The sequence below is a fragment of the Tenrec ecaudatus genome, chromosome 6, assembly GCF_050624435.1.
Source record: "Tenrec ecaudatus isolate mTenEca1 chromosome 6, mTenEca1.hap1, whole genome shotgun sequence".
In the NCBI taxonomy this organism is placed as follows: Eukaryota; Metazoa; Chordata; class Mammalia; order Afrosoricida; family Tenrecidae; genus Tenrec; species Tenrec ecaudatus.
In genome coordinates, this window is record NC_134535.1 from 20,026,851 (window position 1) to 20,048,177 (window position 21,327).

The 21,327-nt window shown below is 44.9% G+C and overlaps 1 long non-coding RNA gene across 3 annotated transcripts in view; it reads right to left on the reverse strand.

Moving 5' to 3' along the window:
- LOC142449817 (uncharacterized) overlaps window positions 1–18,013 on the reverse strand; it is a 42,853-nt gene extending 24,840 nt beyond the window's left edge. For 2 of the 3 annotated variants that reach the window (XR_012784877.1, XR_012784876.1), the window contains exons 1-2: window positions 17,514–18,013; window positions 4,115–5,072 (exon numbers count right to left, since the gene is read on the reverse strand). This is a non-coding gene — a long non-coding RNA (uncharacterized LOC142449817). Of the gene's footprint in view, window positions 1–4,114; window positions 5,076–17,513 lie in introns of all 3 variants that reach the window. The other variant, XR_012784878.1, reaches the window with a different exon arrangement.
- Window positions 18,014–21,327: the final 3,314 nt, after the last annotated feature.

The following is a 21,327-nucleotide window of genomic DNA, read 5'->3' on the forward strand; positions in this document are numbered from 1 at the left end:
AGGTTCACCAGCTGGCCTGTAACATGAAGAGGTTCTTTGGAAAGGTCAGTCATAGATGGTGCTGTCATTGTTGGGTGCCATCGAGTCAGGTCCAGTTCACAGCAACCCTGTGCGGCAGACGGAAACACCACCAGGCCCTGGGCCAGCCTCGCAATGGCTCTTATAGCCGAGCCCATTGTTGCAGCCTCGGTCCATCCATCTCACTGAGGGCCTTCCTCTTTTTTTTTTTTTGCTCCCCTCGACTTTTTTTTTCTTTTAAACGTTTTATTAGGGGCTCATACAACTCTTATCACAGTCCATACATATACATACATCAATTGTATAAAGCACATCCGCACATTCCCTCCCCCAATCATTCTCAAAGCATTTGCTCTCCACTTAAATCCTTTGCATCAGGTCCTCTTTTTTCCCCCCTCCCTCCTCGCTCCCCACTCCCTCATGTGCCCTTGGTAATTTATACATTGTTATTTTGTCATATCTTGCCCTAGCTGGAGTCTACCTTCCCCCACTTCTCTGCCGTCCTTCTCCCAGGGAGGAGGTCACATGTGGATCCTTGTAATCAGTTCCCCATTTCCAACCCACTCGCCCTCCACTCTCCCAGCATCGCCCCTCACACCCTTGGTCCTGAAGGTATCATCCACCTTTTTCCAGCATGATGTGCTTCTCCTGAGAATGGTCTCTCCTGACAACACATACAAAATATTTGGGATGAAGTCTCTTTATCCTTGCTTCTAAGGAGCATTCTGGTTGTACTTCTTCTGAGACAGATTTGTTTATTTTTATGGAAGTCCACAGTACACCGCACCACAATTCAAATGCACCAGTTCTTCTTCAGTCTTCCTTAGTCAATGTCCAACTTTCTTATGGCTATGAGGTGATTTAAAATAAAAAAAGTGGAGTGCAGGCGTAGGAGACATCCTATACTGAGATTGTCTTCAGAACTAACTCATTTCTTAGAGGAGTTTAGGAATTCTGAGTTTTCCCTTTTATAGTTTTATGTGATTTGACTCCCATAACGTCTCACCTGCAGTGGAATTTAATCCACCCCCGAAATTTAACTAGAAAAGATTAAAAAAAAGAAAAGGTGACGTCAACTCAACAACATGCCCTTGGAGGGCATGCGTGATGGATGGGACAGGCAGAGCCATGGATGCTTCTCCCATTGACAGACAAGGAAACAGAGGCAGATTCAGGGCAAGAGGGTAAGACGCTTATCGAAATCATAGCTAGCAGATGAAGTTGATGCAGGGCCACTCAGGTCTCTCCAGCTTCTAGGCTGTTGAGGGAGTGATTTTTCTTCATCCCCCAAGGCTTCTTTTGGTTCCAACCTTACTTTAACCTATGGGATATCATATATATATATATATATATATATATATATATATATATATATATATATATATATATATTCAATATTTCAGATGTAGAAATTGCAGCTTCAGAGCCCCAGAGACCACAGTGGTAGGTGCCCAATAATGGCACCAAACTCTTGAACAATAATTCTGGACACCCCCAACACCAACCTACACACACACACACACACACACACACACACACACACACACGATTGATTCCTCATACAACCAAAAGGAGCAGCAGGTCACGTCAGACTGCAGACTGGCGGATGCCCTAACACTTCACCCCTGACTAGGATCGTCTTACACAGCAGTTATGGGATCCCAGGCTGATGCAAAAGAGAAATGTGCTGGACTGTTCACCCAAAGGTTGAGGGTTCATATGTGCTAAGGATGCATTGGAAGAAAAGCCTGGTTATCTGCTTCCGAAGACTCTGCCATTGAAAAGCTTCTGAGCTCAGTTTTACTCTGATCCATCTGTGGTCACCATGAGCTACCACTGACTCGAAGAAACTGGCTGCTGGGTTCACCCACCGTCCACAGGCCACTCTGGACCATGACAGTGACATCAGAACCTGCATTTAGGACCCTCAGAACTTGAGGTAGGAGAGCAGAGTGCTTGCCCCAAGGGACCGACAGGGGCTCAAGAGGAAGGGAAAGGTAAGGGCAGGGCTCTGCTCCACCATCTCCAATCAGACCGAGTCCCTTATTCTCCTCTGGGAGAGGGAGAGAGGGAGGCCGAGGTCAGTGTTACTGATCAGTGCGCTCTGGTAGCACAGCAGGGAACACCAGCACAGGAGGGAGGGATTTCCTCTAACATTCAGTGTTGCTCGTGGACGTGGTGTACCAGGCTACTTGTTGCTGCGAGTTGCTAGGTGCCATGGGGTTGGTGCCAACTCACAGCAGTCTTATGCCCAACAGGCCCTCCATTTTTTCTCACACCTCAGGTCACTGAGGGTGGAGCAGGGGCAATAAGGGATGAGCAGCCCGAGGCGTGAAGAGGAGGGAGGAAAACAGCAGCCTTTTGACTTCTCAAAGTCTCGCCTTCCAACCCAGCGCGGCACAGCGGTGAGCATGTGCACCGGGAGTCGGAAAGTCAGGGCTCTAAAGCCCGACTGTGCCACCGACTGAGGAACAGAAAACCTGCCTGGTCACCTCTCTACGGGGTGCTGCTCTCCTCTTGAAAATGTCAGGAACGACCCCAACCTTGTGCAGCTCATGCAAAGATTTAGAGAGAAGTCGTCATGCCCTGTTCTTGGAACATAAAGGGACCCACTAAAGAGTGTTATTGCTGAACTGATTCAATAGTTCATTGCAAAAGTGGGGGGTGAGGGAGGGGGAGGAGGGAAATTGGGGAGCAATCAATGAATTAGGGAGGGAGCATTGGAGCTGATTGTGATGATGTTTATACAACTCTTTTAAAAAGCGATTTTACTATGGAAATACATGATATGTGAATAATCCATGTAGAACACTACAAAACACAAAAGGAAACCCAGCTTGACCCAGGGTTGCCATGGGTGAAGGAAGAACTCTTGCTTGGGGGCATTGGGTTTATTTTAGCGGTGGGGGAACAATTTGGAGAGGGATATCAATAGTACCATGGCACTGGGTTTTACATGTAGTAGTTATTGAATTGGCTGCATGTATTTTTGCCAAAATTAAAAAAATTCATGAATAACAATGAGTACAAGGAAGAAGAAAATGTTCTAAGATTGATTGTGGTCAAGATTGTATAACTCATCTTGATGTGACTGAATTATTGAATTGTATGATTTGTGGAGGAAGTGCAAATAAAACTCCTTTTAAAAAAATGTTATTGCTGCTGTTAGGGAGGAAGCCCCTGACTCATGAGGACCCCGTGCACAGTGAACTTGGCCTACTGTGATCTGTATGGTTTCTGTTGGCCTATTTTTGGAAGTAGATTGTTAAGGCTTTCATCCCAGTCCATCATAGAATAGAAGCTTTGGTCAGCATTTTTCTAGGTCAAGTTGACTAGAGAAACAAACCCAAGGATACTCATGTGTAAGAGAACTTTATATCAAGAAGTAATTATGCATCAAAAAACATCCCAGCCCAGTCCAACTCAAGTCCATAAGTTGCATGCTAGTCCCTAAATCCCTCTTCAGACTCACACAACCACCAGCAGTGATGCAAAATGCAGGAAGATCACTGGCTGGTGGCTGAAAAGTCTTGTGGATCCAATGGCAGGGGCGGTGATGGCATCACACGGATCTCGCAGGTCTCCACATGACTTCGACAGGAAAGTGAGAGACAGAGGGTAAGTTCCCAGGACCCTCTTTATGAGAAAGCCACGCCCACTAGGAGGTACCATCATGCTGAACCTGACAGACTAGCCTCCACCCGTACACTTTGATATCTTCAAGTGGACATGAAAATTATGTCACTATCACAAACATCGTAGCAACACATAGGCCTCCCATGATGGATGAATGGTGGCTGCACTTGGGGTACATTGACTGGGACTCGAACATGGGTCTCTTGCATAGCAGGTGAGAATTCTACCACCGAATCAGTTCTACACGCTAATAAATCACAGTTATGAACAACATTCAACTTCCCCATCATGGTCTCCCAGTGCTTCGTGACTTGGCCCCTGCTCTCTCCCACTCCATCTCCTGCTCTCTCCCTGTTGTTGGTTGCACTGCAAACACACTGATTTGGGGGATCCTTCAACACGTCAAACCCACTCTCACCTGAGAGCCTTACCCACCTGGTTCCCTTGCTGGCCTACTTACAGTGTATTTCCAGCAGCTGATAAGCTGTTGGCACTCCATGAAACCTGGGTGACGATGGCCATGGTGGCAGTAACGTTGATGGTAATGGGCACTCCTTCATCTCCTGCTCCCAGCCTGACCCTCAGGCTTCAGACACCTCTTCTTCCTGTCCGGCCTGCCTCAGCATCTGGCCTTCTCCCTGTGGGATGCAGGACTTTTGCAGGTCACAGGCAGTGCAGGGTGCAAAGAACATAATCCGTAGGGCAAACTTTTGGGAGCAGACAGATCAGCCATTGGGAGGAAAGCCGGCCCCTCTGGGAGGCAATGACGTGATCCGGCAGAGTCGTCTAGGCCTGAGACTCTGGAGGGAGTTTATAGGATGCTCTCCAGTTATGCCTTGTTATGGCACATTTACGTCTCACTCGGTGTTGGCCAGGATCATTTTACAACCCCTTTTATCAAATTTGCAAAGAGCTTTACAAGTGTTTTTATTAGCTATTCGTTATGAACCTGGCAGGGGTATACCTGCTTCAAACAAACGGGAAAAAAAGGGCCGCTTGCCTTTTGTGGAATTGGAATGGTTTTCATTCCTAGGTGACTGAGTTCATAGACTCAGCTGGCTGTTCAGAGATCAGAGGTAAAATAGTGTCAAGAATGGCCCTTCCCTGTCCCCTGATTAGAGGGGTAGCGGTTGAGATATGGGGCATAAGCTCTCTGAATCAAGCACTGCTGGATTCTGACATTGATTCTGCATTTAGCTGATAGAACAAAAGTATGCTTGCATGCAAAACAAGAGTCCCTGAGAAGAGATTCCGGGCACAGCTTCTAGGACTTGCTTGATCCTTCTGAGGGTCTTCCTGCTCCCACGGTGTCCTGGCGAAAGCTCTTGGGATCATCTGCCATTAGGAGCCCTGATGGTGTAGTGGTGATGAATTGGGCTGCGATCCGCAAGGTCAGCAGTTTGAAACCACCTGCACTTCTGCTGGAGAAAAACGGGATTTTCTATTCTCATAAGCAGTCACAGTCTCAGACAGCCATAGGGGCGGTTCTATCCTGTCCTATAGGATTGCTATGAGTCAGCGTCGACTCAAGGGCTGTGAGTTTGGTTTGGGTTTAGTTGTGTGTCTTTAGCATTGGACTGTGAACTTGCTGAAGGCAGGGAATATGCTTAACACAGGACCTCGTATGTATTGGGTACTTAATGCATGCCTGTGGAATAAGTTCAGACCTTTAAAGAGAATAAATAAAGGTCTTCTTGGTGTTGGAGCATCCTTTGGTAGTGCAAATGGTTAAGCGCTTGGGCACTAATCGAAAGGTGGGCGTTCGAATGTACCCAGCAGTGCCTTGAAAGCAAGGCATATTGATCTGCTTCTCAAAGGTCCAGACAATCCTCTGGAACACAGTTCCACTCTGACACACATAGGGCACATGTGGCCAATGTGGGCGGCCTTGAATAGGAATCTCCTGGATGACAACTGGTTGTTTGGTCTTAGTGTAGCCAGGTGTGGTTTGGGAAGCAGTTATCCAATGGCAACCTACCTATCATCTTCCCTTTTGTGGACTCAGGCCTCGGGGTGACTCCCCCTGTTAAAGCTCTTCCTCCCACACGGAATCCGTGCAAACCTGACCAAGAAGTGGACAGGAAACTCAACTCTGCCAATGGCGATCTCTATTTCTCTCCTCTTAACCTCAAGGCCCAACCATAGACCATTTCAGATGAAAATGCTCTTTTGTTACCTGGCTACAAATTTAACTTCTTGCATACCCTCATGTTGCAATACATGGGGATTTTAGGAATGTCAAAAGACGCAGCAATATTTAAAATAATAATAATAATAATTAATAAATAAAACAATAATCCTCTCGTACACTAGTTAGTTATTAAGTAAACAAAAAGAAGGATAAAACGTTATCTGTAATCCTATCATCTACATAGGACTATTAAATATCTGTAAACCCTAACTAGAGGGTCAAACGGAAGACCTCAACGAGACGGATCGCACACAGTGTCTGAAAGAGTGGGCTCTTACACAGAGAGTGGGCGTGCGGGACCAGGCTGTGCTGGGTTCTGTTGCGCATGGTGACATGATGAGTGTACGCTGATTGCAGGGCACCTAGCAATGACATAGGAGCCTGGTGGCACCATGGTTAAGCACTCATCTGCTAGCTGAAAAGTTCACGGTTCAAATCTACCCTCCACTCTGCAAGGGAAAAGTCCTGGCCATTTGCTCCTGTAAAGATGAACCTATTTCTGTCCAGGGAACTCCAGCTGATAGCGAGCCCATCGGGCAGAGTATCACTGCCTCACAGGATTTCCAAAGATGTAAACCTTTACGGAAGCAGGCTGTACATCTCTCTCCCCCAGAGAGGTGGGTGGGATTGAATGACTTACCTTTTGGTTAGCAGGCAAGCATTCAACATAAAGTTTTACCATTATCGGTACCACTGAGTTAGTTTCAAGTCATAGGGACCAATGTACGGGAGAACAAAACACTGCTCAATCCAGTACCATCTTCACAATCTTTTCTACGTCTGAACCCATAGTGACAGCGGCTGCATCAATCCATAACATCGAGGATCATCTTTTTCATGGACTTTACCAAGCATGGTATATGTGATAGTCAACATGGGTGGGCCAGGATTTTCAGTGGTATAAAAGCTTGCTTGTTTTTTGTTGTATCTGGATCCTGCATCCGGATGATCATTTGACCTCTGATTCTCTGGGCTTGAGGCACGGAAAGACCCTGCTGTCTACTGATATTGGGAGTCATCAGCAGCCTGCTGCCTTACCCAATGCCTTTGGGTTTTCATTCACTTCTGTAGCCCGAAGTCCACCATCCAACCTGTGGATCTTGAGTTCATCAGTCTTTGCAGCTCTATGAGTCAGGATCAGCCTCTGGTCTACACCTGACACCTGACCCTGGACTTGGAACTTGTTGGTCTCTACAACTATTAGAGCCATTTCCTTGATATAAACCTTTCTGTGTATATATGTGTACACACACACACACAGAGGGGGTACCCCCCAAACCTGGACATTTTTTTTCAAAGCTATGTATTTAAATTTTTTTCACAAAACAAACATGTCACCTCCAAAGTGCTCTCCATTACACTGAATACATTTGTCAAATCTGCAATTTCATTCTTAGAAACATTTTTCAAACTCATCGTTTTTGGATGGCTGACAGTACCTCCCTTGTTTTTAAATTCATCTCTTCTATGTCATCAAATCACTGTCCTTTCATGTCCCTCTTTATTCTCAGAAACGAAAAGAAGTCTCATGGAATGAGGACAGATGAGTCAGGTGCATGGGGCAAGAGAAGCATGCTGTTTTTTTGCCCAAAGTGGGTACACTGACTTGGCTGCATGAGCAGGTGCATTTTCATGGCAGTAAAACCAGCCCCCATCTGACACAAACCAGGCCTTCTTTTGCCACACACTGTTGTGCAATCTTTTCAGAACTTCTACATAGAAAGCTTGATTAACTGTCTGACCTGGTGGAATGAACTCCCAATGAATTATGAGTCAACATTTTTGTCTGTTTGGGAAGTTAACGAATGTTCATAACAAGATTTGTCATCAATCGACATTCCACCTTTTTCGAAACAAAACCACACCACACATACACTTGAGTTTTTCCCATACCTTTGTCCTTATAAGCTGTGTTCAACAGCACCACAGTTTCTGTGGCATTTTTCCTGAGCTGAGAACAAAATTTCACTGATGCCACGTTCTTCTCAATACAGTCCAGGTTTGTTACAGATTGAATAACAATGGCAAAAGTTGACAATGTTGGGAACCTTATGAGGGGCGTTCAAGTGTCCTGTGGGATCGTTATGAGTTAGAATTGACTTACTGGCAGACAACAACAACAATAAGATGGATATATGGAAGTAATTTTTATACACATGGGATTCCTGTTATTTGGCCTGTAATTGGGAATGAAAGTGTGTACTGATTGAAATAGTCAAAACTTCTATGGGACCACTATGTTCAGGCATTATTCCAAGGTCTGTACATGTCAAATTTTACTTACTCCTCATAATAGCTCTATGAGGTAAGTATTTTTATTATCCCCAATTTAGAGATGAGGAAATTGAGTCACAGGGAGGTTAACCAAGACCCAGCAGTATTTCACAGAGCTAATACTTGAATCTAGGCACTCTGACATCAAACCGTTTTTATTTAGTAAGGCACGGGAATGTCTCACTCTATTAAGGTTTTCTACGACGATGTCTGCAAGTTTCCTGTTGCAGTGTGAATCCTTGAAGTCGAGGTGACAGACAGATTATAAATTATAGGCCACGTTAAGAAAAGCAGAGGGAAATAAACTCATGATCAATTGTATCCCAAAACTTGAAAATGAGCTAAGATTTCCCTAATTATTACCATAAGGACACTTGTCTATGCGCCTTCATTTTTATTTGTCTTAATGAAAGCACTGATGTTCTGTAATCATAGCCTGCTCTGCAAAAAAAAAAAAAGGAAAAAAAGAAATATGTTAAGGACTTAGGAAATTAGTTGATATATCAGAAAGACATATGCAGTGGAATTTCTAGGTCAAAGAGTAGGAATATTTTTAAATCCTTTGATATTCATTGCCAAATTCCCTCCAGAGACTGATGCATAATTCTCTCAGTTAGGGCAGCAGCATTCCCCCGGGGCCAGGATTATGTTTTCTTATTGTTGTTTTACCCAGCTATGCCTGGTGCCTGGTAGATGCACACTGCACATTTCAATTTAAAACGTTACTACTTCACTGGTCTTCCTTTTTCTTTTCCCTCTTAAACGTAAGAAGGTCTAACATATGACGTGGTGTTCTTGGTTGTCATGGAGACTGTTTGACTTGTGGTGACACTCTAGGTTACAGAGTAGAACTCTGCTCCATGATACTTTCTGACCTGACATCCGAGTGGATTCAGATTGCCCGGCCTTTTTTCCCTCAGTTTCACTGGGTAGACTCAACCCCCCAACCTTTAGATTAGCAAACTGTTTGCACCACCTAGGAATAATATTTCAACTGAATATTATTTTTTAAATCTGAAATTTAAATGTAACTGCGTATTCTTCTATTTTTTTACTTTGCTAAACTTGGCAACCCCAGCCATTTGTATGGGGTTGATATGAGTCAGAATCAACTGGACAATACGCAACAACAATAATAATAATCCTGTGTACAACCAAAATGATCACAATCCCTCTGTCACAGGATACTACCGTAGTCACCAGCTGGGAGGTAGCAGAATCTTGTGAAATGTTAGTTAAAATATTAAAATATCAATTTACTCCTGTTTACACTTATTATTGTAGGCAGGTACAATTTATTGAACACTTTGATCATCTTAGCAATATTATTTTTAAATTTCTCAGCAAAGTTGATATAATTTCCTAATGAGACAACTGAGACTTGAGAAGTATCTTAAGCTGAGTTCTTTAGAGAAGCACAATTAATGAAGCTTATCTATGTATATTTACAGATAATTAGTTCAAGGAAATGGCTTTCATGGTTAAGAGGCTGGCAACTTCCAAGTCCATGGGTCAGATGTCAGGCTGGAGGCCTCTCCTGACTCAGGTAGCTGCAGGGGCTGACAAATCAAAGATCAGTAAGTCAGAGGACAGGCTGCTGACTACAGAGGTCATAAATCCAAGGCAAATGAATCGAAGGTAATGTTTGGCAGGTCAGAGGGCAGGCTGCCGATTGAGAGACTGTGGAGGCATTTGACTCAAGTCTAAAGAACTGAAGAGCCAGATGCAGGATCGAGATCCATCCAAAAGCAGCGGAGCTTGGCCAGGTTATCTATATATATTGGATACAGGGTTCATCCCAAGGAAACTCCTTTTCACTTGATGGGCTGGTGATTATCCTGTTTCGGGTCTCATCACAGAGAGGAGAGACAATAAAGGAGCCAATCCATAATATAATTTTGCATAGTATAAAGTGTTATGAAATAAAAGCAGTCAAGTAAAGGGCTGATGTTATGGGTGAATTGATGTCCTCCTAAAATATATGTTGGATCCCTAACCCTAACCAGTGAACTGTGGTTATAATCCTATTTGGAAACAGAATAGTCTGGATAGTCTCTGTTATTTTAATTAGAACACACTTGATGTTAGTATATTCTAAGTTGGACTACTTCTGATTTATAAAAAGCAGATCACCCCCCTACCCCCCACCACGAAGATAGATACCATGTGAGGATAGTTTCTAAACCACAAAACCAAGGAACTGGAGACAGCTGACACGAAAGGAGTCAACCCGATCGAGATCCTGATTTGGACTTCAGTCACCAGGACTGTTCTTAAACGGCACCCACTGTAGCACTTGAGTGACAGGAATCCCAGAAAACAAAGACTGCAACCGGCAGCATGGCAGAAGCCGTGCTGTGCAGAGGAGGATGTCTGTCAAGCAAAGGTCTGCATAATGGGAAGTCAACCATGGAGTAAGCATGGAAGCGCCTGCTAGGTAAGGGGACAACTTGTGAGTGAGGGTTGGGAGGAGGGAAAGCTTTGGAATGATGGGGGGTGGCATTCAAGAAAGAGAAAGAAGGTCAGTGTGGGAGAGGCAATGGTTGGAGATGAACCTGGAAATGTTAGTAAGTGCCAAATCTCGAGGGATTATCAGCATGTAGGCCAGGGCTTCCTAGAGTCCACCAAACTAAGCTCCTTGTCACCACAGACACCTTGCTTGACTACATTTCCCAGAAATCTCTGCAGTCAGGCATGGCCAGGCGACTGAGTTCTAGTCAGTGGACACTCCCTAACACAATTGTATTTGTTTGTCTTCAACATGATCGCATTAGAAGCCATGTGTTACATGATGGCAGAGCCATAGAATGGTAGAAGGCTAGATTTCTGCATCACTGTTGATCAGGAACACTTGCTTAGACCTTTTATGTGTGAGATGCATAAGCGATTAAGTTTTGCCACTGCACTTTAGGGGAGTGCTGGGTCCAACAGCTAGTACTCCATTAACATGCAAATAAAGAGTTTCAGTTTGCTTGTTTTTTCTCAGTGTGATGGGAAGTCATTAGAAAAAAATCCAAATCTGAAAGGAGGAATGGTATGAGAGCTTAAATTGTGAAAACCTGGCTTGCAAAAGGCTCTGGATGACAGCGGAAGCCCAGAACCCATTTGCAGGGTTCACACATGGAATCCCCTGTGACCTTGTTATCGGACAGAGAGAACGGTACAGTCCATTAGGGAAGATGTGGTTAGATTAAAATGTAATATCTTATCATCTGATCTCTCTGTTGACCCATTTTAAAGTTGCTTCTGTTTTGTTTTGTTTTTTAAAGCAAACGGGAAATAGCATGTGCATTAAGCTTCCAGTGAATTCCCTTCTGACCGTAGACTAGGGGTTTGAATATGCCTTCTGTCATGAAAAGAGCAATGGAAAGTGGATTATTTTACACATGCAGTAGGTTAAATGAACACCTTATCATTTGATTTCCCTTTGGATCCATCTTAAATTTGTTCCAGTCTTTAATATTTTCTGCTTCCTTTTTGATTTAGGTTTTCTTCTGCTTTACTTTGTTATTGCTGTTTTATTGTTTTTGTATGTTTTTCTGTAAATAAAGTCCAGGAGAGACAAGCTATAGGGACAGTAACTGGATTAATATTTTCTTGGGGGTGTGGCAGGGCAGGTTGGGGAGCAAGGGGGAGCTGAAAACAATGAGTACAAGAGAGAGAGAAATTGTTCTAAACTTGTTTGTGGTGATGATTATACAACTTTTAACTATGACTGAACTATTTAATTGTATGATACGTAAATTACAAGCTAACAAAATTGGGAAAAAAACACCTAAAAAGAGATTTTTAAGCAGAAGAGCAGCATCCAATTAAGTGGTGATTGATTTCATGTCTCAGATATCATTTGCTAGCTGACTCAAGTAAGGAATGGGGTTAATGAGACCAGTGAGAATTGCACCTGTTAGCACTTCCACGAATTCCCATCCTGTGTTTCAAGCTAGAAGGCCAGTTAGCCACTGTCAGAGGAGCATCAGAAGAGACGATGGTTGTCGCTGCTCATGGCGTCTTCCTTGGTGGGTGGGCAAAGTGTCATTACTTGATGGTCAATTCTTACGCTCTCCTTTGGACAGAACTTTTGATTCCATCTCGTGTCCTCTCAAGCCTATTCCTTACCCTTCTCACTTCAGTAACGACACCCTATCTGCCCGGTCCCTAAGGTCCCGTGTTATTCTGGGTACGTTAGAGAAACAAATCCACAGAAACTCATGTACAAGTGAGAGTTTTATATAAAGGCTAAGTGCATATCAAGCAAGCATCCCAACCCAGCGCTGCCCAAGCCCACAAGTCCAACATTAACTCGTGTGTCCGACAACAATCCACAAAGTGCTCCTCTATCTCACAAAACAGACACAATGATGCCGACTGCAGGAGGAAAGTCGAATCAATGAACATGTCAGCATCTCAGCTCTGGCAGGGGTCTCCACGTGGCTGCTTTAGCACCCAGGGCTGCATGCGGCTTTTCCTTGGGCATGTCTTGCAGGAAGTGAGCCTTGCCAGTTGAAGCAGGGAACTGGCTAAGGCAGTTGCACCCTCAGAAAACAAGAGACCCAAGAACTCGGAGGGTGAGGCTCACTGAGCCATTTATCTCTCCGTCCTTCAACTAACCCCACATATGTTTATCGGCCAGGTTAGCACAATAAACTAACTGCCCTAGACCCTCAGAAGGTTCAGATACCTTGCCATAGTCAACAAGGTCCTAGATGACCTGCCCCCTTCCTATGGTTCTATCTTCTAACCGCCTCTCCTAGCACTCTTCTCATGTTCACTTCTCTCTGGTTACACTGGTCTCCTTCTTGTTCTTCAGACTAAAAAAGTCCCTTGATCCTGGCTTCACACTCTTCCCCCATTTTTCCTTTTACTGAAAACACCATCCTCACAAGCCCCATTGCCTCTTCTTGTTATTCAGGTGTTAGTTCAAATAATACTTCCCAGAGACGATGCTGGCACCATTCAACTCCAGTTGCCTTTAGTCACACGCCTGCCATCTCTGGGTTTGAATGCCATGTTAATGCTCATCGCTGCCTAAGGTTCTTGTTGTTGGGCGTGTGTGAGTTGATTCCCATTCTTAGCAAGCCTATGTACAAGAGAGAGAAACACTGCCTGCCCCATCCTCACAATTGTCCTTATGCTTGAGCCCATTGTTGCAGCCAGTGTCAACCCATCTCATTGAGAGCCTTCCTTGTTTCACTGCCCATTACTTTACCAAGCATGCTGTCCTTCTCCAGTGACTGGTCTCTCCTGATCACATGCCCAAAATATGTGAGATGAAGTCTGTCATTCTTGCCTCTAAGGAGAATTGTGGCTGAACTTCTTCTTCTGAGACAGATCTGTCTGCTCTTTTGGCAGTCCATTGTATTTTCAATAATTTTTTTCTCCCAAGCCATATTTCAAATGCATTGGTTTTTCTTCTGTCTATTATTCAATGTCCAACTTTCACCTGGCCATGGTAGAAATTAAGTTGTTGCTGTTAGTTGTAGTTGAGCTGACTCTGGTTCATGATGATCCAATGTACAACGGAGCCAAACGTTGCCTTGTCCTGTGCCAGCTTCATGACATTGGTATGTTAGATTGTGAGCTCTTTTCAATCTGAGGGCCTCATCTTCCTGCAATCCATCAGATGATATGCTGTTGTGATCCATTAGCTTTTCATTGGTTGACTTTCAGAAATAAAAGGCCTTTATTTTTAGTCTGTTTTTGCCTGGAAGCTCTACTGAAACTGGTCCACCATGGGTAACCCTACTGGTGTTTGAGATACTGATGACATAGCTTCCAGCATCACAGCAACTTGCAAGCCTCGGCAGTATGACAAACTGAGTTGGGTGGTGGTATCACGACGTGGGAGGGAAGCTAGGGGACCCCTGTCTGTAGATTTTGTCAGACTGTGGAAAAGGAAGGCAGCTCAACGTATGATGGTGAGAGCTGTTGGTCCTTCCTTCCGGTTGATTCTTGGGACGTGTGATGAATTGTGAGTGAAGAAGTGAGCTGGCCGAGTCTGGGGCCCAATCAGAGGTGAAGGACAAGATGGGATGCACCCGCTGTCATCAGAGAGCCAGATGGCATTACTCGAGCAGGAACTGAAGAGAGGGGCCGATACTACCTGGCAGTTGGGAGGGGACATTGATGAGCACTTCTGACACGCATTTCCTCCTGCCAGAACTATTTGGAAGGAATCTGATAGGAGTTGGCACCTCCAGTGTGTGGGGAACTGAGCACGTGTAGCCCAGTTTGTTACTGGTACTAGGTAATGAGGAAAACTGTGGCTAACGTGAAAATTTCCCCATTTTCTGAAGCTGGTGGGCTGGTGGTAGGATTGGTCAGCTGAGCTAAGGCAGTATGAGATGCAAAGAATGCTGGTTTCATACAGTCTTCCAGCACCAAGAAAGGTCAGCCCCACAGGACATTTTTGTGGGTCAGTTGCAAAGAGCTCTTAGCCTTATCAGTCTTCCAGCTGCATCATCTGTGGAGCATTTGTGGGGAGGGTTGGGGATGTGTTGTGGTGTGGGGAGTAATCTTTACTTCAATCAGCTCTTTCTTAATTTGGTGCTAGAATACCCACTGGGGATAATTCCGCCCCCCCCCCGGCCCCCCGCTATTCTTATGTCTCTACCACAAAACGATGCCCGAGTTCTAGGAGTCTTTTGAAGTAACTCACTTCCGACGTTTTGCTCACCAAACCTCCCCAAGGGATATGGAGAGCCGCCCTAATTGAACAAACCAGATGGGACTGAATATATGTTTCTTTTCTCCTTTCTTGATGGGCTATCTGCTGGAGCGAGGCATTCTTCCAGACCCCAATCCACAGCTCCTCCAGATGGGCACTGCAAAGCTCCATGGGGGTGATATTTGCATAGGTTGTACCAGGCCTGTGGTGCTGCTAATGTTGCTTGGTGTGTCAGCCCCGAATTCTCGTCTGACTCCAATCCCCCAGGAAGTTAACATCTCTTGAACAGGGCTCACCGTGAGACTTTGGAGACTCTGCTGGAAGTTCTTTCACTTCTTGCTATCCCTGGATAGGGCTCTGTGGTTGGCAGAATGATGCTTCCCCAAGGATGTTCAAGTTCTACTTTACAAAGGGACTTTGCAGACGTAAGTGGTGTGAGGTAGGGGCTTTCTAGAGAAACAAAACCAGGACACTTATGATTATATCTATCTGTCTGTAAATAAAAGGTTAGGTTTATATAGTGAGAAGAAATACGATAACTAATTAGTCCATATAACAATACAGAGGGTTCAGCCCAACACACTTTTGCGAGACAGTTAATATACTAATGGTTCTTCCAATTCACAGTGACCGCTGGTCCCAGGCAAAGGAAGCAGTCAGCGAAGTGGCTGGCAGGGGATGCAGAGTCTGCCTGCAAGAAAGAGGAGCAGAGTTGGCCCTCTGGCAGCAGACACAGCAAGGTGGGGCTGCAATAGCAGGAGATGAGATGTCCAGGCATGGTATTGGTCAGTAGCCCAGTGAAGCATATTCTATTGGAGCCTCAAGGTGTAGCAATACACAGCACAGTGGCACGATCCACCACAATCCATGGGTTGGCTCAGCCCACAGGTAATGCAGCACATTGTTGAGGCAGAGCAGCTAACTCAGGCAGCAGTGCGTTGGTCTGATCACCAGGGAGAAAGAGGAAGAGACTAGTGTTGGAGAGCCATTTATCTCAGTCACCCTCCAATCAAGCTGTGACATGATTGACATGTTAAACTATACCCACATGTTCCTATGGGAGCCATGTTGACATAAAACCCCTAACTATCACTTAAGTTAAGATCTTGAGATGGGAAGATTATCCTGATTAGCCAGTTGGCCAATATAATTACAAAGGTCCTGAAAAGTGGAGGTGGGAGCCAAGAGATTCTGCTCAATCAGAGGTGTGAAGATGCTATGTTGCTGGATTTGAAGATGGAGGAAGGAGCCACAAGGCAAGGAATGCAGGTGGCCTCTGGAAGCTGGAAACGACAAGGGAGTGAGTTCTTCCCCAGAACCTCCAGTCCTGCTAACATTTTGTAGTGTATCCCAGTGCAAAATCCACTGGGGACTTTTGACCTCCAGGACCATAATGAATTTGTTACCGCAGCAGTAGGAAATGAATACAGACTCAATGGGCATAGGTGGTCAACCTTTTTCCTGCAACTCTGGTGACTAGCTCTTCTTCAAAGGGAATGCTCCAAGATCTAGACCTGTACTGTCCAATATTTAAATTTAAATAGATTAAAGTTAAATAAAATACTTTACATTCATTTCCTCAATCACATAAGTGATGTTCAACTGCTTCACAGCCACATGTGGCCTGTGACAACCATATCTGACAACACAGATACAGATAGAATGTTTCATCGTCACCCAGAGATCTATTGGGCAGTGCTGGTCTGGACTCGGGGGTGGTGGTGGTGGTAGCATTTAACCAAGGTGTCCCAGCCAAATTCTCTAGTTAGATAATACCAGGAATAAATCTGATAAGATTCTCTTCCATTTGCCTTCTATGTTCGTAGTTCTGGATCTGTTTTTCACAGGGCACCACGGAAGAGGGGTGTGATCAAACCTTTTGAATCGCAACACAACCATGCAAGCACCAAGCCTATTGAACTGTGGCCTAAAGGGGCTACAGGAGGCCAGGGCTCAGCTGCCAAGAGACTAGAATGAAGACTTCAGATCCAGGTGACCACAGGCAAGCTCTGGAAATGGAAGTGGTAATTTCCCCGAGAAACATAACCCGGACTCCAGCTGGGTCTCTGGAACCTTCTAGATTTAGATAAGTGTAGCTTGAACCCTTACTCACTTCCTGAGCAGTCCATCATCCTTGCCCAGGCTTCTGGCTATTCCTGACATTCTCAAGGTCATCCTCAGCTCCATCCTAAACCGCCTGCCTTACATCAGCCCAGACCTGGTGCTCAGCTCCCTCTCTGATTTCAACACAAGAAACGTCCCCAATGACAGCCATTGGAGAGGCATGGTAGGGTGGTGGGGCAGAGCATATGCCCTGTGGTCAGACTGCTCTCGACTTTGGGCAACTTGTCTCAGTTTCCTCATCTGGAAAGTCGAGATAAGGGTCATCTCTATCTCATAAAGTGTTTCCAAGGATAATTTGCGGACATTTCTAAGACAGTTCCTAGTAAGACTAGTAAGTCCTCCAAAGGAGTTATGTATAAATGCGCTTGACGCAATTGATGGATGGATAGATTGTGATAAGAGTTGTATGAGCCCCTAATAAAATGATTATTAAAAAAAAGAAAATGAAAAAGCTTAAAAAAAGTCTATTAGACCTTGCGAAACATTTGGGGGGCACAGAGAGGGATCAGATTGTGTGTCCTTCCGTGACTAATTAAAAATATCCTCTTAGTCATTCCCAATCTTCAGTCTCCATCAGCTCTGTCACTAAGAGTTCTAATTACTCACCCACTGCTTGTGGTATCTGCTCCCTCCGTCTCCATCTCCTGGTTCCACTCTGCTTTTCCCTCCTTCTTTGGCTGAGCGTCTCCAGGGTGGAGGTCCCAGCTGGCTTTAGTTGGGTCTGAGGTTTCATAACACAACCCCCCGACTGCTCTTTAACATGGAATTTCTCTCAGTCCGGATTTATTGCTCTTCTGTTTATGCCAGTGGCCTTTTGGGCTGACATAGACGTTGTTATCTGCTTCAGAGGAAATGGAGCCAGCGAGACAGGAGCGTCCAGACACTGGCTGTGAGCAATGGGCTGCGGCTTTGAGTCAGCGCTTCCTGGTTGTTCTCTTCGGGGTCTGGCCTGGCTGCTTTCCTACAGCAGGTCCCCGGCTCCTCATGAGGGCTCACCCGGCCCAGCGTGAACACACACCTCGGAGCGGGAGAGGGAAGAGTCTTGAGTGGGGAGCTGGGAAGAACAGTGGGGGAGCGGGACTAGCGTCGGCCTTATGCTGAAGAGACTGGTTTCATCCGAGCTTTCTAACCTTTGTGACGCCGTGATGTTGGGCAAGTCACTTAACTTTTCCTTACATGTAAACTGTACAAATAGTAGTGACCCCACACAACGATTCTATGAGAGATGGCATATAAATGATGGAGACCAGAGCCTGGTATACAGGAACGTATACAAACCCACCACCCACTCATAGCCTTCCCAGAGGACAGAGTAGAACTGCCCTGTAGGGGCTCCAGGGATGTAATCTTCACGGAAGTTTATTGCCATAGCTTTGGGCCGAGGAGCAATTGGTTGATTTGAACCATTCACTTTCAGTCAGCAGCTGAGTGTGTAACCACCAAAGCACTGCGACTCCTTGGTCTGCAGTAAGTGCTCCATAAACAGTTGCTACGAGTTGGAATCAACTTGATGGCAGTGAGCTTCAGTTGATGATTTTATCTTACTTCTCACTGCCACTGAGTCCAGGCTGACTCATAGTGACCCTGTAGGACAGTGTAGACTGCTCTTGGGAGATTCTGAGAGTGTAACCATTTATGGGAGTGGAAAGCCCTGTCTTAGAACTGCTGTGCCACAGGGGCTGCGTAGGGGTCTATATTATGAGGTGGGGGCGATTGCCCACCTTCTGACCAAACACATTACCCAGTTTAGGTCACAAAGCGATTAATGCCAATGTCAGGTATGACAACTCCACTGTCTGATTCCAAATGTTATGGTTTTCCCTTGTCTTCCTAGAGCTTATCAAAGCAATGCACAGATATATGCTCTTTGTAAAAGGAACGGACAATTTAACAACACAGAATGACAAGTGAAAGACATCCCTCACCAGATAACCCGACTCTCCTTCTGAGGCATGGCCAGTGGTTAGTGGTTTGCTATGGATGAGTGCCGTTCATTTTCTATGATGTTTAATAATTTTCACACATACTTTTAAGACATGAATGAAATCTAGCTCTGTCTGCCTGCTTACTCATCCATCCATCTATCCATCTATCTATCTATCTATCCATCCATCTACCTATCCTATTTACCCATCTTTATGGGTTGGATTGGGTTCAATATGTGTTAAGGTCCTCATCCCCGTGGTAGCTATGGCATTTTTTGGAAAGAAATATTTTCTTTTGTTATGTTAATGAAACCAGAGCCGAAGAGGGTCCGTTTTAAACCCAATTCAAACAGTTAATTGATATATAATTCATATGGCCCATGATCCAGTGGTTGAATCATGTTCAAACGAGCTGTGCCGTCATCATCACATTGTCGGAATGTTTTCTTTTTTCTTGGGCTCAGTATTATTTGTTCACCATTTCCCGCCAGCCTCTCTGACCATAGCCATAAGAAACTATTGATCTGGTTCCTGTCTCTACAGATTTACCTGTCCTGGAGTTCATATGCAGAAAAACATTCAAAACAGACACAAAAAAAACAAATTCAATAATAAAATAAAACAGAGAAAAACCTCAGTCAAAAAGAAAGCAGAAAATATTAGAAACGTGCACACATTTGAAGTGGGTCCAAAGGGCGAGCAAGTGAGTGTTGTCTTCTCGAAAGATTGGAATAGACACAGACACACACACACAAAGGGAAATGGCCACAGGAGGGAAAGGCTACAAGCCAAGAAGGTCAGCAGACAATGGAATGGTAAGTTATTTCATTACATTTATTAATGATTGCCCCATGGTCAAATGTTCGGGCGGTGTGCACTGCTTCATCTTTTAATTTTGCTAGTTGAGTTTTTGTCTCTAGATTCTGACATGGTCATGCCATTAGTCTCTCCCATTACAGCGTCAGAGTTTTCTGTCTTGCTTAGGAAGACCTTTCCACCATCTCAACATTGTAAAAATTACACCATTGTTTCCCCCCACACCCCAATATACTAGCTCTCCACCGTTAATGCCAGACCCAGGGCCCAAACAATCAAGTGGAGTGCAGGGGCAGAGTTAGAGAGCTGCTAAAGAGGACTGATTGCCTTCCCATCACTGGTCATGTTATACCTGGATTCAAGCCTGCTGGCGTGTTTATGTTGAATGCTCATGCATCTCAGCCTTATTGTTTTGAGTGAGGTGCCATGGCGGTCTCATTTTATTTTTTTTTCTCCTGTAAATAAACAGTTATCTCAATGTCACTTTGCTTTTTTCCATCTCCTTCTCACTTAAAGAGCCACCTTTTTCATTAAGCGATGTCCCTCTATATTGGTCTGCTGAATATATTTGTGGGCTTTCTAGTGCTCTACTGTGTCCCATTACTCTGAACCCAAGCCAATGCTCCATTGGCTAAGAGTGGATTCTCAGTAGCCACAATACATATTTGTGAATGCAGTAACAGAGTGATGCTTGCTTCATGGTTCTTGTTTTTAATTTTACTGCTAACTCAGATTAAGGAGCCCAGGTAGAGTGGCTAAGTGCTGACTGAGAGGTTTGTGGTTCAAACCCTCCTTGTGTGCGCTCTCTGCGACAAAGATGTGGCCATTGGCCTCCACAGAGACTGCATCCTTGGGAATCCTATGGGACATTCTGCTCCTGTCCTATAAGGTCACTGTGATCAGACTCGACTTGATGGCAATGCCTTGATGGCAGCGGTTCCCAGCTGGATTTGTTAATACTTATTTGGGATCTTGCGTCTTGTTTGACTAAGGTGGGCACTTGCTCTCTCCTTGTGTAACGCTCATGGACTTGGCTGACCATGTCCCTGCCCCACTCCCCTCCAGTGCAGTGGGGCTCATGCTCCTAACAGGCTTTATCCTGACTTTCATGACAGCACGCTGCCCATGTTCTGTATGGTGGACATGCCTAAAGGGGCTGCCCAGTCCCCACACTCCGCTCTCTCTAAAAGGGTGTGTTTCTTTATGTTATGTCTCTGGGTGAATGTGTGCATCTGTCTACCAGGCGTCCACAGGGCCATATGCGGCCCGCCGAGGACATTTATCGGGACTGGCGGGTGTTTTTGCCCCGATTGTTATTTTATTTCAAAATAAGATATATGCAGTGTGCATAGGAATTTGTTCATAGTCTTGTTTTTTAACTATAGTCCGGCTCTCCAATGGGTCTGGACAGTGAACTGGCCCCCTGTTTAAAAAGTTTGAGGACCCCTGAATATGCAGGAATGTAAAGGAACGTACACATGTATGTGAGTACGTGGGTATGTGCTTGTGTGTATGTGCATAATGGTGAGCATGGTGGTATGTGTATGCTCAAGAATTTTCTGCTTTGGTTCAAGGCTTACTCAGGATATTGTGGGGATTGCTTCAGCCTTCAGGGTGTTGGGAAATGAAATAGTTAAAGTTGATTGTGCCACCCTGGCCGATAAACACATGTAGAATTA